We start from the raw sequence: 16,926 nt of genomic DNA, 5'->3' as shown, positions 1-16,926 counted from the left end.
ACGCCGCTCTCCCCACTCGTAACCACGCACGTAACTCTCCCCACTCGTAACCACGCACGCAACACTCCCCACCCGTAACCACGCACGCACGCCGTTCTCCCCACCCACGCCGTTCTCCACACGCGTAACCACGCACGCACGCACGCCGCTCTCCCCACCCGTAACCACGCACGCACGCCGCTCTCCCCACCCGTAACCACGCACGCACGCCGCTCTCCCCACCCGTAACCACGCACGCACGCCGCTCTCCCCACCCGTAACCACGCACGCACGCCGCTCTCCCCACCCGTAACCACGCACGCACGCCGTTCTCCCCACTCGTAACCACGCACGCCGCTCTCCCCACTCGTAACCACGCACGCCGCTCTCCCCACTCGTAACCACGCACGCCGCTCTCCCACTCGTAACCACGCACGCCGCTCTCCCCACTCGTAACCACGCACGCCGCTCTCCCACCCGTAACCACGCACGCCGCTCTCCCACTCAGTAACCACGCACGCACGCCGCTCTCCCACCCGTAACCACGCACGCACGCGCTCTCCCACCCGTAACCACGCACGCCGCGTTCTCCCCACTCGTAACCACGCACGCGCTCTCCCCACTGCAACCACGCACGCCGCTCTCCCCACTCGTAACCACGCACGCCGCTCTCCCTCACTCGTAACCACGCACGCACGCCGCTCTCCCCACTGCGTAACCACGCACGCACGCCGCTCCCCACTCGTAACCACGCACGCACGCCGCTCTCCCCACTGTAACCACGCACGCCGTTCTCCCCACTCGTAACCACGCACGCACGCCGCTCTCCCACTCGTAACCACGCACGCCGCTCTCCCCACTCGTAACCACGCACGCCGCTCTCCCCACTCGTAACCACGCACGCCGCTCTCCCCACTCGTAACCACGCACGCAACTCTCCCCACTCGTAACCACGCACGCAACACTCCCCACCCGTAACCACGCACGCACGCACGCCGTTCTCCCCACCCACGCCGTTCTCCACACGCGTAACCACGCACGCACGCCGCTCTCCCCACCCGTAACCACGCACGCACGCCGCTCTCCCCACCCGTAACCACGCACGCCGTTCTCCCCACTCGTAACCACGCACGCACGCCGCTCTCCCCACTCGTAACCACGCACGCCGCTCTCCCCACTCGTAACCACGCACGCCGCTCTCCCCACTCGTAACCACGCACGCAACTCTCCCCACTCGTAACCACGCACGCAACACTCCCCACCCGTAACCACGCACGCAACACTCCCCACCCGTAACCACGCACGCACGCACGCCGTTCTCCCCACCCACGCCGTTCTCCACACGCGTAACCACGCACGCCGCTCTCCCCACCCGTAACCACGCACGCACGCCGCTCTCCCCACCCGTAACCACGCACGCACGCCGTTCTCCCCACCCGTAACCACGCACGCCGCTCTCCCCACTCGTAACCACGCACGCCGCTCTCCCCACTCGTAACCACGCACGCCGCTCTCCCCACTCGTAACCACGCACGCCGCTCTCTCCCACCGTAAACCACGCACGCGCTCTCCCCACCCGTAACCACGCACGCGCTCTCCCCACCCGTAACCACGCACGCCGCTCTCCCCACCCGCAACCACGCACGCCGCTCTCCCCACCCGCAGCCACGCACGCCGCTCTCCCCACCCGCAACCACGCACGCCGCTCTCCTCACCCGTAACCACGCACGCCGCTCTCCCCACCCGTAACCACGCACGCCGCTCTCCCCACCCGTAACCACGCACGCCGCTCTCCCCACCCGTAACCACGCACGCACGCAACTCTCCCCACTCGTAACCACGCACGCAACACTCCCCACCCGTAACCACGCACGCACGCCGTTCTCCCCACCCACGCCGTTCTCCACACGCGTAACCACGCACGCACGCCGCTCTCCCCACCCGTAACCACGCACCACGCACGCACGCAAACTCTCCCCACTCGTAACCACGCACGCAACACTCCCCACCCGTAACCACGCACGCACGCGCTCTCCCCACCCGTAACCACGCACGCACGCTCGCTCTCCCCACCCGTAACCACGCACGCCGTTCTCCCCACTCGTAACCACGCACGCACGCCGCTCTCCCCACCCGTAACCACGCACGCACGCCGTTCTCCCCACTCGTAACCACGCACGCCGCTCTCCCCACTCGTAACCACGCACGCCGCTCTCCCCACTCGTAACCACGCACGCCGCTCTCCCCACTCGTAACCACGCACGCCGCTCTCCCCACTCGTAACCACGCACGCCGCTCTCCCCACCCGTAACCACGCACGCCGCTCTCCCCACCCGTAACCACGCACGCCGCTCTCCCCACCCGTAACCACGCACGCCGCTCTCCCCACCCGTAGCCACGCACGCCGCTCTCCCCACCCGTAGCCACGCACGCCGCTCTCCCCACCCGTAGCCACGCACGCCGCTCTCCCCACCCGTAACCACGCACGCCGCTCTCCCCACCCGTAACCACGCACGCCGCTCTCCCCACTCGTAACCACGCACCTCCTCTCGTAGTTCGTACTGTTGGATGAGTTTCTTGAGCTTCTCTGCCAACTCAGAGTTCTCCAGCCTCAGACTGGCATTCCTCTCGTCATGCTGCTCCATCTGGGCCTGGATGTCATACAGAGTCACCTGTGAACACACGCAAACACACACCACACGCAAACACACGCACACACGCAAACACACACCACACGCAAACACACACCACACGCAAACACACACCACACGCAAACACACACCACACGCAAACACACACCACACGCAAACACACGCACACACGCAAACACACGCACACACGCAAACACACGCACACACACACCACACGCACACCACACGCAAACGCACACCACACGCAAACGCACACCACACGCAAACGCACACCACACGCAAACGCACACCACACGCAAACGCACACCACACGCAAACGCACACCACACGCACACCACACGCAAACGCACACCACACGCAAACGCACACCACACGCAAACGCACACCACACGCAAACGCACACCACACGCACACCACACGCAAACGCACACCACAAGCAAACGCACACCACACGCAAACGCACACGCAAACGCACACCACAGGCAAACGCACACCACAGGCAAACGCACACCACACGCAAACGCACACCACACGCAAACGCACACCACGCAAACACACGCCACACGCAAACACACGCCACACGCAAACACACGCCACACGCAAACACACGCCACACGCAAACACACGCCACACGCAAACACACGCCACACGCAAACACACGCCACACGCAAACACACGCCACACGCAAACACACGCCACACGCAAACACACGCCACACGCACGCCACACGCAAACACACGCCACACGCAAACACACGCAAACACACGCCACACGCACGCACGCACGCACGCACGCAAACACACACACACGCAAACACACACACGCAAACACACACACGCAAACACACACACGCAAACACACACACGCAAACACACACGCAAACACACACGCAAACACACACACACACGCAAACACACACGCAAACACACACGCAACACACACACACGCAAACACACACACACACACGCAAACACACACACACACGCACGCAAACACACACACACGCAAACACACACACGCAAACACACACACGCAAACACACACACGCAAACACACACACACGCAAACACACACACGCAAACACACACACGCGCAAACACACACACACGCAAACACACACACACGCAAACACACACACACGCAAACACACACACGCAAACACACACACGCAAACACACACACACGCAAACACACGCACACGCAAACACACGCCACACGCAAACACACGCCACACGCAAACACACGCCACACGCAAACACACGCCACACGCAAACACACGCCACACGCAAACACACGCCACACGCAAACACACGCCACACGCACGCACGCACGCAAACACACGCACGCAAACACACGCACGCAAACACACACACGCAAACACACACACGCAAACACACACACGCAAACACACACACGCAAACACACACACGCAAACACACACACGCAAACACACACGCAAACACACACACACACGCAAACACACACGCAAACACACACGCAAACACACACGCAAACACACACGCAAACACACACGCAAACACACGCAAACACACACACACACGCAAACACACACGCAAACACACACGCAAACACACACACACACGCAAACACACACACACACGCACACACGCACACACGCAAACACACACACGCAACACACACACACGCAAACACACACACGCAAACACACACACGCAAACACACACACGCAAACACACACACGCAAACACACACACGCAAACACACACACGCAAACACACACACGCAAACACACACACGCAAACACACACACGCAAAACACACACACGCAAACACACACACACGCAAACAACACACAAACACACACACACGCAAACACACACACACGCAAACACACACACACGCAAACACACACACACGCAAACACACACACACGCAAAACACACACACACGCAAACACACACACACGCAAACACACACACACGCAAACACACACACACGCAAACACACACACACGCAAACACACACACGCAAACACACACACACGCAAACACACACACACGCAAACACACACACACGCAAACACACACACACGCAAACACACACACACACACGCAAACACACACACACACACGCAAACACACACACACACACGCAAACACACACACACACACGCAAACACACACACACACACGCAAACACACACACACACACGCAAACACACACACACGCAAACACACACGCTAGAGGACGTTACATCACAATAGACACCAACTGGTGTTGAATCTTTGGGTGAACGTCCACAAAGTATTTTCCTAGATTCCTCACCTCATTGGAGAAGACGGCGGCCCATAAATCAACGCATCAAGGAAAAGATTTGACATTCAGCCCTTCTTTACATGACGCTAGTGGCTCACCTGGAAGTGTGACGTCACTTCCTTCCTCTTCTCCTCCTCCACACGTGCACGCTGCGTCCCGTCGTCCTGCAAGAGCAGGTTAAAGGTTAAAGGTTAAAGTTAAAGGTTAAAGTTTGTGTAAAACGTATGGCTCCATTTTAGTCCAGAAAGCTGTTTAACTTCATGAGTCGGAGACGACTGATTCGCATTAGGGCCCAGACCTGCCAACCCGGTCCAGCTTTTTAAGAGGACCAGACGCACGCGGCAAATTGGAGATTCATAAACAGAACAGGGCTCACAAGTATTGGCTTTTTAGACACCGTTCCTAATCAACACTAAAAGCAAAATCATTTTGAAAACATAAAAAACAAAATGATCGCATCGACTCAGACCGCAAACTGGCTACCACAAAGGGACTCAGACCGCTGTTCACTAGGCTACCGCAAAGGGACTCAGACCCCTGTTCAGCAGGCTACCGCAAAGGGACTCAGACCGCTGTTCACTAGGCTACCGCAAAGGGACTCAGACCGCTGTTCACTAGGCTACCGCAAAGGGACTCAGACCGCTGTTCACTAGGCTACCGCAAAGGGACTCAGACCGCTGTTCACTAGGCTACCGCAAAGGGACTCAGACCCCTGTTCACTAGGCTACCGCAAAGGGACTCAGACCCCTGTTCACTAGGCTACCGCAAAGGGACTCAGACCCCTGTTCACTAGGCTACCGCAAAGGGACTCAGACCCCTGTTCACTAGGCTACCGCAAAGGGACTCAGACCCCTGTTCAGCAGGCTACCGCAAAGGGACTCAGACCCCTGTTCAGCAGGCTACCGCAAAGGGACTCAGACCCCTGTTCAGCAGGCTACCGCAAAGGGACTCAGACCGCTGTTCACTAGGCTACCGCAAAGGGACTCAGACCGCTGTTCACTAGGCTACCGCAAAGGGACTCAGACCCCTGTTCACTAGGCTACCGCAAAGGGACTCAGACCGCTGTTCACTAGGCTACCGCAAAGGGACTCAGACCCCTGTTCACTAGGCTACCGCAAAGGGACTCAGACCGCTGTTCACTAGGCTACCGCAAAGGGACTCAGACCCCTGTTCACTAGGCTACCGCAAAGGGACTCAGACCCCTGTTCACTAGGCTACCGCAAAGGGACTCAGACCCCTGTTCACTAGGCTACCGCAAAGGGACTCAGACCCCTGTTCAGCAGGCTACCGCAAAGGGACTCAGACCGCTGTTCAGCAGGCTACCGCAAAGGGACTCAGACCGCTGTTCAGCAGGCTACCGCAAAGGGACTCAGACCGCTGTTCAGCAGGCTACCGCAAAGGGACTCAGACCCCTGTTCACTAGGCTACCGCAAAGGGACTCAGACCCCTGTTCACTAGGCTACCGCAAAGGGACTCAGACCGCTGGTCAGCAGGCTACCGCAAAGGGACTCAGACCGCTGTTCACTAGGCTACCGCAAAGGGACTCAGACCGCTGTTCAGCAGGCTACCGCAAAGGGACTCAGACCGCTGTTCAGCAGGCTACCGCAAAGGGACTCAGACCGCTGTTCAGCAGGCTACCGCAAAGGGACTCAGACCGCTGTTCAGCAGGCTACCGCAAAGGGACTCACAGACCCCTGTTCACTAGGCTACCGCAAAGGGACTCAGACCCCTGTTCAGCAGGCTACCGCAAAGGGACTCAGACCCCTGTTCAGCAGGCTACCGCAAAGGGACTCAGACCCCTGTTCAGCAGGCTACCGCAAAGGGACTCAGATCCCTGTTCAGCAGGCTACCGCAAAGGGACTCAGACCGCTGTTCAGCAGGCTACCGCAAAGGGACTCAGACCGCTGTTCAGCAGGCTACCGCAAAGGGACTCAGACCGCTGTTCAGCAGGCTACCGCAAAGGGACTCAGACCGCTGTTCAGCAGGCTACCGCAAAGGGACTCAGACCGCTGTTCAGCAGGCTACCGCAAAGGGACTCAGACCGCTGTTCAGCAGGCTACCGCAAAGGGACTCAGACCGCTGTTCAGCAGGCTACCGCAAAGGGACTCAGACCGCTGTTCAGCAGGCTACCGCAAAGGGACTCAGACCGCTGTTCAGCAGGCTACCGCAAAGGGACTCAGACCGCTGTTCAGCAGGCTACCGCAAAGGGACTCAGACCGCTGTTCAGCAGGCTACCGCAAAGGGACTCAGACCGCTGTTCAGCAGGCTACCGCAAAGGGACTCAGACCGCTGTTCAGCAGGCTACCGCAAAGGGACTCAGACCGCTGTTCAGCAGGCTACCGCAAAGGGACTCAGACCGCTGTTCAGCAGGCTACCGCAAAGGGACTCAGACCGCTGTTCAGCAGGCTACCGCAAAGGGACTCAGACCGCTGTTCAGCAGGCTACCGCAAAGGGACTCAGACCGCTGTTCAGCAGGTTACCGCAAAGGGACTCAGACCGCTGTTCAGCAGGCTACCGCAAAGGGACTCAGACCGCTGTTCACTAGGCTACCGCAAAGGGACTCAGACCGCTGTTCACTAGGCTACCGCAAGGGACTCAGACCCCTGTTCACTAGGCTACCGCAAAGGGACTCAGACCCCTGTTCACTAGGCTACCGCAAGGGACTCAGACCCCTGTTCAGCAGGCTACCGCAAAGGGACTCAGACCGCTGTTCAGCAGGCTACCGCAAAGGGACTCAGACCGCTGTTCAGCAGGCTACCGCAAAGGGACTCAGACCCCTGTTCAGCAGGCTACCGCAAAGGGACTCAGACCCCTGTTCACTAGGCTACCGCAAAGGGACTCAGACCCCTGTTCACTAGGCTACCGCAAAGGGACTCAGACCGCTGTTCACTAGGCTACCGCAAAGGGACTCAGACCGCTGTTCAGCAGGCTACCGCAAAGGGACTCAGACCGCTGTTCAGCAGGCTACCGCAAAGGGACTCAGACCGCTGTTCAGCAGGCTACCGCAAAGGGACTCAGACCGCTGTTCAGCAGGCTACCGCAAAGGGACTCAGACCGCTGTTCAGCAGGCTACCGCAAAGGGACTCAGACCGCTGTTCAGCAGGCTACCGCAAAGGGACTCAGACCGCTGTTCAGCAGGCTACCGCAAAGGGACTCAGACCGCTGTTCAGCAGGCTACCGCAAAGGGACTCAGACCGCTGTTCAGCAGGCTACCGCAAAGGGACTCAGACCGCTGTTCAGCAGGCTACCGCAAAGGGACTCAGACCGCTGTTCAGCAGGCTACCGCAAAGGGACTCAGACCCCTGTTCAGCAGGCTACCGCAAAGGGACTCAGATCCCTGTTCAGCAGGCTACCGCAAAGGGACTCAGATCCCTGTTCAGCAGGCTACCGCAAAGGGACTCAGACCGCTGTTCAGCAGGCTACCGCAAAGGGACTCAGACCGATGTTCAGCAGGCTACCGCAAAGGGACTCAGACCCCTGTTCACTAGGCTACCGCAAAGGGACTCAGACCCCTGTTCACTAGGCTACCGCAAAGGGACTCAGACCCCTGTTCACTAGGCTACCGCAAAGGGACTCAGACCCCTGTTCACTAGGCTACCGCAAAGGGACTCAGACCCCTGTTCAGCAGGCTACCGCAAAGGGACTCAGACCGCTGTTCAGCAGGCTACCGCAAAGGGACTCAGACCGCTGTTCAGCAGGCTACCGCAAAGGGACTCAGACCCCTGTTCAGCAGGCTACCGCAAAGGGACTCAGACCCCTGTTCACTAGGCTACTGCAAAGGGACTCAGACCCCTGTTCACTAGGCTACCGCAAAGGGACTCAGACCCCTGTTCACTAGGCTACCCGCAAAGGGACTCAGACCGCTGTTCAGCAGGCTACCGCAAAGGGACTCAGACCGCTGTTCACTAGGCTACCGCAAAGGGACTCAGACCGCTGTTCAGCAGGCTACCGCAAAGGGACTCAGACCGCTGTTCAGCAGGCTACCGCAAAGGGACTCAGACCGCTGTTCAGCAGGCTACCGCAAAGGGACTCAGACCGCTGTTCAGCAGGCTACCGCAAAGGGACTCAGACCGCTGTTCAGCAGGTTACCGCAAAGGGACTCAGACCGCTGTTCAGCAGGCTACCGCAAAGGGACTCAGACCGCTGTTCACTAGGCTACCGCAAAGGGACTCAGACCGCTGTTCACTAGGCTACCGCAAAGGGACTCAGACCCCTGTTCACTAGGCTACCGCAAAGGGACTCAGACCCCTGTTCACTAGGCTACCGCAAAGGGACTCAGACCCCTGTTCAGCAGGCTACCGCAAAGGGACTCAGACCGCTGTTCAGCAGGCTACCGCAAAGGGACTCAGACCCCTGTTCAGCAGGCTACCGCAAAGGGACTCAGACCCCTGTTCAGCAGGCTACCGCAAAGGGACTCAGACCCCTGTTCACTAGGCTACCGCAAAGGGACTCAGACCCCTGTTCACTAGGCTACCGCAAAGGGACTCAGACCCCTGTTCACTAGGCTACCGCAAAGGGACTCAGACCCCTGTTCACTAGGCTACCGCAAAGGGACTCAGACCGCTGTTCACTAGGCTACCGCAAAGGGACTCAGACCGCTGTTCAGCAGGCTACCGCAAAGGGACTCAGACCGCTGTTCAGCAGGCTACCGCAAAGGGACTCAGACCGCTGTTCAGCAGGCTACCGCAAAGGGACTCAGACCGCTGTTCAGCAGGCTACCGCAAAGGGACTCAGACCGCTGTTCAGCAGGCTACCGCAAAGGGACTCAGACCGCTGTTCAGCAGGCTACCGCAAAGGGACTCAGACCGCTGTTCAGCAGGCTACCGCAAAGGGACTCAGACCGCTGTTCAGCAGGCTACCGCAAAGGGACTCAGACCGCTGTTCAGCAGGCTACCGCAAAGGGACTCAGACCGCTGTTCAGCAGGCTACCGCAAAGGGACTCAGACCGCTGTTCAGCAGGCTACCGCAAAGGGACTCAGACCCCTGTTCAGCAGGCTACCGCAAAGGGACTCAGATCCCTGTTCAGCAGGCTACCGCAAAGGGACTCAGATCCCTGTTCAGCAGGCTACCGCAAAGGGACTCAGACCGATGTTCAGCAGGCTACCGCAAAGGGACTCAGACCGATGTTCACTAGGCTACCGCAAAGGGACTCAGACCGCTGTTCAGCAGGCTACCGCAAAGGGACTCAGACCCCTGTTCACTAGGCTACCGCAAAGGGACTCAGACCGCTGTTCACTAGGCTACCGCAAAGGGACTCAGACCCCTGTTCACTAGGCTACCGCAAAGGGACTCAGACCCCTGTTCACTAGGCTACCGCAAAGGGACTCAGACCCCTGTTCACTAGGCTACCGCAAAGGGACTCAGACCCCTGTTCAGCAGGCTACCGCAAAGGGACTCAGACCGCTGTTCAGCAGGCTACCGCAAAGGGACTCAGACCGCTGTTCAGCAGGCTACCGCAAAGGGACTCAGACCCCTGTTCAGCAGGCTACCGCAAAGGGACTCAGACCCCTGTTCACTAGGCTACCGCAAAGGGACTCAGACCCCTGTTCACTAGGCTACCGCAAAGGGACTCAGACCCCTGTTCACTAGGCTACCCGCAAAGGGACTCAGACCGCTGTTCAGCAGGCTACCGCAAAGGGACTCAGACCGCTGTTCAGCAGGCTACCGCAAAGGGACTCAGACCCCTGTTCACTAGGCTACCGCAAAGGGACTCAGACCCCTGTTCAGCAGGCTACCGCAAAGGGACTCAGACCGCTGTTCAGCAGGCTACCGCAAAGGGACTCAGACCGCTGTTCAGCAGGCTACCGCAAAGGGACTCAGACCGCTGTTCAGCAGGCTACCGCAAAGGGACTCAGACCGCTGTTCAGCAGGCTACCGCAAAGGGACTCAGACCGCTGTTCAGCAGGCTACCGCAAAGGGACTCAGACCGCTGTTCAGCAGGCTACCGCAAAGGGACGCAGACCGCTGTTCAGCAGGCTACCACAAAGGGACTCAGACCGCTGTTCACTAGGCTACCACAAAGGGACTCAGACCGCTGTTCAGCAGGCTACCACAAAGGGACTCAGACCGCTGTTCACTAGGCTACCACAAAGGGACTCAGACCGCTGTTCACTAGGCTACCACAAAGGGACTCAGACCCCTGTTCACTAGGCTACCACAAAGGGACTCAGACCCCTGTTCACTAGGCTACCACAAAGGGACTCAGACCGCTGTTCACTAGGCTACCACAAAGGGACTCAGACCCCTGTTCACTAGGCTACCACAAAGGGACTCAGACCCCTGTTCACTAGGCTACCACAAAGGGACTCAGACCCCTGTTCACTAGAATACCACAAAGGGAATCTGAACAGTTTGCTAGAAGAGTCCGCTGTTTCAGCCTATGTAAAGGTGCCTATTGGATTTCTTTGCAGTGCAAACATAATTTCAGATTTTAGAAATCTCAAATCTAGTGCGAAGTAATTTTAGAAGCATTGCCTCTACAGCTAATACCGGACACTAGGGTCGCAAATGGTTGGAAACTTTCTGGGAAATTTCTGGAAACTTCCATGGGAAGTTAAGCCCGGGAATTTTGGGAATGTTTCTTAAATTCATCAAAAAAAAGTTGGCTTATACACATAAGGCAATTCTAGGTCTTGTGGCATATTTTGGTTAAACTCCCCAATTCAATAGAATTACAACCCTCTACATGCACAGTGCATTCTTCCATCACATGTACTGCTGATTCTCAAGATCTTACACACTAACGAGATGCTATTGAGCCCACACTACTACACTGAGCCAAGGACTACATGCTTTCTGGTAAGTTTTGATTACAATACTGGGTTGGGTGAATATATTTTACATGACATACATGATTTTTGTTTACTAGTAAATAATAGCCTTCATCAAAGTGTGTTTAAATCATTTCTAACTTTAACAATTTCTGCTAGTTAGTTTTTGCTACCATGTGGGTTTTAGCTTGCTTGAGCCTGCTAACTGAGGAGTGTTAATTCACCTGCTTCCATACACATTTAAGAGATGGGAATTGATGTAAAATATATCACTAGCCACTTTATACAATGCTACTTAATATAATGTTTACATACCCTACATTATTTATCTCATATGTATACGTATATACTGTACTCTATATATAATCTACTGCATCTTTATGTAATACATGTATCACTAGCCACTTTCCTAGAGAAGAAGTACCGGCTTCACCATCCTTTACCTAGAGAGGAAGTACCGGCTTCACCATCCTTTATCTAGAGGGGAAGTACCGGCTTCACCATCCTTTACCGAGAGAGGAGGTACCGGCTTCACCATCCTTTACCTAGAGAGGAAGTACCGGCTTCACCATCCTTTACCTAGAGAGGAAGTACCGGCTTCACCATCCTTTACCTAGAGAGGAAGTACCGGCTTCACCATCCTTTACCTAGAGAAGAAGATCCGGCTTCACCATCCTTTACCTAGAGAAGAAGTACCGGCTTCACCATCCTTTACCTAGAGAGGAAGTACCGGCTTCACCATCCTTTACCTAGAGAAGAAGTACCGGCTTCACCATCCTTTACCTAGAGAAGAAGATCCGGCTTCACCATCCTTTACCTAGAGAGGAAGTACCGGCTTCACCATCCTTTACCTAGAGAGGAAGTACCGGCTTCACCATCCTTTACCGAGAGAGGAAGTACCGGCTTCACCATCCTTTACCTAGAGGGGAAGTACCGGCTTCACCATCCTTTACCTAGAGAAGAAGATCCGGCTTCACCATCCTTTACCTAGAGAGGAAGTACCGGCTTCACCATCCTTTACCTAGAGAGGAAGTACCGGCTTCACCATCCTTTACCGAGAGAGGAAGTACCGGCTTCACCATCCTTTACCTAGAGGGGAAGTACCGGCTTCACCATCCTTTACCTAGAGAGGAAGTACCGGCTTCACCATCCTTTACCTTGAGTGTGCGGTTGTGTCTCTGCAGCTCCCGACAGAGCGACTCCAGTTTGCTGCGTGCCAGGATGGTCTTGCTGTGTTCGTTCCTCAGGTGGTCCGTCTCCTGCACCAGCTGAGACTGTTTCTTCTGCAGGACCCGCATTAGCTTCTGATTGTTCCTCCGCTCCTCCAGCTAAACACACGCGCTCACAGGGGGACGAACATACACAGGGGGACGAATACACAACATACACAGGGGGACGCACATACACAGGGGGACGAACACACACAGGGGGACGAATGCACAACATACACAGGGACACGCACAACATACACACGGAAAATAGTTTAATGCATGAAAATCCTATTACAGCTGTTCAGTTACACCTAAATGAAAAGCTATTGATAAAATGGCTCCAATAAGTCTCCTGATGGAAGTCTAGGGGGGAAACAAGTCAGGCTGCCAAGGGAAGCTGGGTGTGTCGGCCATGTCCTTGGCCAGTAAAGACACTGTACTGCAGTTTCCCCCTCTAGCCCATTCTAACCGCTGCAGTACCCCCTCTAGCCCATTCTAACCGCTGCAGTACCCCCTCTAGCCCATTCTAACCGCTGCAGTACCCCCTCTAGCCCATTCTAACCGCTGCAGTACCCCCTCTAGCCCATTCGAACCGCTGCAGTACCCCCTCTAGCCCATTCGAACCGCTGCAGTACCCCCTCTAGCCCATTCGAACCGCTGCAGTACCCCCTCTAGCCCATTCGAACCGCTGCAGTACCCCCTCTAGCCCATTCGAACCGCTGTACCCCCTCAGTACCCCCTCTAGCCCATTCGAACCGCTGCAGTACCCCCTCTATCTCAGCTCGCTGGTCACCATAGCATCTCCCACCTGTAGCACACGCTCCAGCAGGTATATCTCTCTAGTCACCCCCAAAACCAATTCTTTCTTTGGCCGCCTCTCCTTCCAGTTCTCTGCTGCCAATGACTGGAACGAACTACAAAAATCTCTTAAATTGGAAACACTTATCTCCCTCACTAGCTTTAAGCACCAACTGTCAGAGCATCTTACAGATTACTGCACCTGTACATAGCCCACCTATAATTTAGCCCAAACAACTACCTCTTTCCCAACTGTATTTAATTTATTTATTTATTTTGCTCCTTTGCACCCCATTATTTTTATTTCTACTTTGCACATTCTTCCATTGCAAAACTACCATTCCAGTGTTTTACTTGCTATATTGTATTTACTTTGCCACCATGGCCTTTTTTGCCTTTACCTCCCTTCTCACCTAATTTGCTCACATTGTATATAGACTTGTTTTTTTACTGTATTATTGACTGTATGTTTGTTTTACTCCATGTGTAACTCTGTGTCGTTGTATCTGTCGAACTGCTTTGCTTTATCTTGGCCAGGTCGCAATTGTAAATGAGAACTTGTTCTCAACTTGCTTACCTGGTTAAATAAAGGTGAAATAAAAAATAAAAATAAATGAAATTCTAACCACTGCAGTATCCCCTCTAGCCCATTCTAACCGCTGCAGTTCCCCCTCTAGCCCATTCTAACCGCTGCAGTACCCCCTCTAGCCCATTCTAACCGCTGCAGTACCCCCTCTAGCCCATTCTAACCGCTGCAGTACCCCCTCTAGCCCATTCTAACCGCTGCAGTATCCCCTCTAGCCCATTCGAACCGCTGCAGTACCCCCTCTAGCCCATTCGAACCGCTGCAGTACCCCCTCTGGCAGTTTAGACCATTCCCCTGTAGGTCACCCTGTGTTGAGCTACCCTGACTATTCCCCTGTAGGTCACCCTGTGTTGAGCTACCCTGACCATTCTCCAACACAAGGAGACAAACTACTACGGTCTGATACACAGATGGAGGCTAGAAATAAGAGGTTAGCTAGCATGCCGAAATGAAAAGATATTAACTAAATCAAACAGCCTTTGAACCACACCCGAGTCAAAGCATTTATGAGAGTCACTAGTTACCAGTTCAGCATACTTCTTACAGAGGCCTGTCAGTTTCTCCTCTGGAGTACTCAGAGTATTCAGGGTCTGCATCAGCAGGGTGATCTCTTTGCCTGCAACACACAGGAGAGGGAACACATTCAGCGCAACACAGGAGAGGGAACACATTCAGCGCAACACAGGAGAGGGAACACATTCAGCGCAACACAGGAGAGGGAACACATTCAGCGCAACACAGGAGAGGGAACACATTCAGCGCAACACAGGAGAGGGAACACATTCAGCGCAACACAGGAGAGGGAACACATTCAGCGCAACACAGGAGAGGGAACACATTCAGCGCAACACAGGAGAGGGAACACATTCAGCGCAACACAGGAGAGGGAACACATTCAGCGCAACACAGGAGAGGGAACACATTCAGCACAACACAGGGGGGGACATATTCAGCACAACACAGGAGAGGGAACACATTCAGCGCAACACAGGAGAGGGAACACATTCAGCACAACACAGGGGGGGACATATTCAGCACAACACAGGAGAGGGAACACATTCAGCGCAACACAGGAGAGGGAACACATTCAGCACAACACAGGGGGGGACATATTCAGCGCAACACCACCTCATCACAACAGGGACCCTACAACACACAAGGGGAAGCTATCCAGCCCTAAACCCCTAGCCACCACATATAAGACTAAAATAATCTGATGGATGACAGCTAGATATTAGTGACCAATCCTGGTCCGGAAGACCATATCGGTCTCCAGGATTGGAGGCGACTGACCTACACCCAGCCAATCATTTCAGATCAACGACAAGCATCTAGGAATACGGCCCAGGGGTTGATTTCAGCCAGATTAACAGAACCAGTCCTTACCCAGCCCCTTCACCTTCTTATTCTCTTGAATCTTCACTTTCTCCACTCCGCCGGCGTTCACTTTGACCTCCTCCGGCTTGGCATCCAACTCCTTCTCATTGGCCAGGCCGTTGAGCACGGGGCAGTATGATTGGCCGTTGGGCAGGTTAACCCCGTCCTCCCCGTTGTCCTCCAGGCAGTAGGTGTTGAGGATGTCCTCCAGCTGGCGGCTCAGCTCCTCAGCCATGTCACACTGAGACGAAACTCCCTCCTCTATAGTGGAGACTGGTACAGGGTCTGCTACAGTGGAGACTGGTACAGGGTCTGCTACAGTGGAGACTGGTACGGGGTCTGATACAGTGGAAACTGGTACAGGGTCTGCTACAGTGGAGACTGGTACAGGGTCTGCTACAGTGGAGACTGGTACAGGGTCTGCTACAGTGGAGACTGGTACAGGGTCTGCTACAGTGGAGACTGGTACAGGGTCTGCTACAGTGGAGACTGGTAAAGGGTCTGCTACAGTGGAGACTGGTACAGGGTCTGCTACAGGTGGGACCGTGGCGATGGCTACAGACTCTGCTGTGTTGGAAACGGCAGCCACTAGACAGGGGACGGAGAGAAAGATAAATATATATATATATATTTTAACATGAAATTCAGCAATAACAATGACTTATTGGACTTTGAAGTATGTAAGAACAAGCGGGACATAAAAATGAATTATAATAACAAAGCAAACAAACACTCAAAGATCAATCAAAGAAAGAACCCACAAAGCTACACTGCAAACTACACACACTTATGGGCCTAATCATATAATTCCATATATAATCCCTAATCATTTAAAAAGGAACTCAGTTGGTCTAATAGTAAAGATGTGTCATTTAACTTTTAAAATATATACATTTTATCGTGCCATGAAACACAACTAGCTAGACATTTTCTCAGCCTGTCTACCTGCACACATTCATCCTGTATCCATAGACATTTTCTCAGCCTGGCTACCTGCACACATTCATCCTGTATCCATAGACATTTTCTCAGCCTGGCTACCTGCACACATTCATCCTGTATCCATAGACATTTTCTCAGCCTGGCTACCTGCACACATTCATCCTGTATCCATAGAACTGCACTCCATTGACGAATGAATGACATTCAGTGACTGTCAAATAGGCCCCACAGAATTGAAGAGTCCACTGCTGTCCGCACGCGTCTCAAACACACATCTACGCTGTGGCGAAATGGAACTGTTATCGTCGAATCCA

General features: G+C 55.0%; 1 pseudogene; it reads right to left on the bottom strand.

The window, feature by feature from the left end:
• LOC115131238 (alpha-taxilin-like) overlaps window positions 1-16,926 on the bottom strand; it is a 35,229-nt pseudogene that overhangs the window by 16,625 nt on the left and 1,678 nt on the right.

Source organism: Oncorhynchus nerka, linkage group LG7 (assembly GCF_034236695.1).
Source record: "Oncorhynchus nerka isolate Pitt River linkage group LG7, Oner_Uvic_2.0, whole genome shotgun sequence".
NCBI classification, from domain to species: domain Eukaryota; kingdom Metazoa; phylum Chordata; class Actinopteri; order Salmoniformes; family Salmonidae; genus Oncorhynchus; species Oncorhynchus nerka.
The sequence above is the reverse complement of the archived record's forward strand: the minus strand, read 5'-3'. Positions and strand labels throughout refer to the sequence as shown.